Consider the following 1,929-nt stretch of genomic DNA (forward strand, 5'->3'; position numbering starts at 1 on the left):
GGACTGCTCTTTTGCAAATTGACTATTATGTGATGTGTTCATTATTTTGGTGCTTATGCAGAATGTAATTAAGCCTTCAGTACCTTTTTCTTCTTCCCACCCCCAGATGCTTATTCAGGAATCTACCTCTGCAATGTTTGTTCAGTTAAGCCAAATTATTTCTGCAATAAATTCTTTGATAAAAGCTGGTATTTTTTCCAGATCTAGCCTAAAGATATATTTTATTTGGCTTACATGGTGTTGTTGTTGGAGGTATAACTTACATACAGTCAAGTGCACAGATCTTAAGTGTTCAACTCGATGAATTGTACTTGTATACCCATGTAGCTAGCTCTCACACCGAGCAGTAGAACATTTCTTGCTCCTTAGAAGGCTCTCTCGTATCTCACTCCAGAAGCCTCCCTTTCTACAGGGTAACTTGCATACAGTGTTGTTGGTTTTTCTTTCTTTTTTAAATAAAAGCAGATTTAAGGTTAAAAAGATGGTGATGACTTTCTGATAAGATAATGTTATCACTTTTATTATTGTGGCATAAAAGTGTGTAAGTATATCTGTTTTTTCCTGATAAATAGAACTGCAAATGGAAGAGACAAAGGTTCTTCCTCATTTACTCATTTAATAAACATTCATTGTTTGGTGCATAAAATGTGTTAGATGCTGGAAATACAAAGATTAAAAAGACAAACAAAACAAAAAGCAAAACAACACACCACAGACCCTGCCCTGAAGGGGCTTTGAATTATGTTCCTTTGGGCTATTCTATTATTTTCACTATGATTACAAATGTGTGTATGAGTGTTTGCACATGTGCCACACACACACACACATGCATGACTTTTATTTATTTTATTCCTTTTTTCTCCATGCATAGAACAAAAGAAGACCAGATGACATGTTTGTCATGTTGCAGGAACCACATCAGTGGCCTTAATAACCTCCTCCTCATCCAGGCATGAGGTTAAAAGCAACCTATAAAAGCCACCAGGTCAGCAAGCATGTTGTGAACCTGATAAGTGTACTCTGGTTTCTTTGGTTTCCATCCTGCTGTCTTGTTACTGGCTTCTGCCTTTTTACCTACCTTGTTACACTGATGCTTCGTTTGGACCATCGGCTTAGTTCTTGAGAGCACCTTTTCCTTATACATTGTGTTTTCATTTTCTCTTGGCTCATGCTCTGTAGCCCATGGCCATCTCTTCAGACAACTCTGGCTGCTGGCAGCCTGTTCTGGGTCTCACTCCTGCCCTTACGTCAACAAAAGCCAAGTTCTGACGGCAGGCCTGTGCTCTAAGTAACAAGATACTCTTGTAAACATTCGCATTTACAATCAATTGTCCGGTTCCCTTGGTTCCACCAGAAAACGTAACTTTTTCCTTGGAAGTTCTCTTTCCTTGGAAATTTCCTTGGAATTCTTTTGAAGAATTTCTTTCTGATTTAACAGGCTGGTAAATCAATGACTTTTTTTTTTTGGATAGGTTTTCTTTATATCCTTGAATTAGGGTGCTTTGTAGTGGAACTTCTGTTTGTAAGAACATGGATTTTTAATGTTTAAATGTGGTCCCAAATGCCCCATTACTAACACGCTCACAACTCCAGCACTCATATACTCATAATATCTTTATAATTTTTTGCAACTGTTGTATAGCCATGAATTATTCTTACAGTGCTTAACTGGAGAAAGGAACCCACCATGAATTTGTCAAGTTCTTCCCTTCATGAGTTTCATTTGAGTTTCAGCTTGAAAGTAAAAGCAACTGATAAAGCAATCGTTGTCTGTCATAAATTACAGGTATCTGCTATGTATTACAAGGAAAGAAACAATAAAATATCATGGGATTCCTTTATACATGTGTGTGTGTGTGTGTGTATATATTCATACAGAGAAGGAAAAACACCACTCTGGAGGACTTAATCTACCAAAGCTTTGTCTTT

This window comes from Galeopterus variegatus, unplaced genomic scaffold, assembly GCF_000696425.1.
Source record: "Galeopterus variegatus unplaced genomic scaffold, G_variegatus-3.0.2 Scaffold1754, whole genome shotgun sequence".
NCBI lineage: Eukaryota > Metazoa > Chordata > Mammalia > Dermoptera > Cynocephalidae > Galeopterus > Galeopterus variegatus.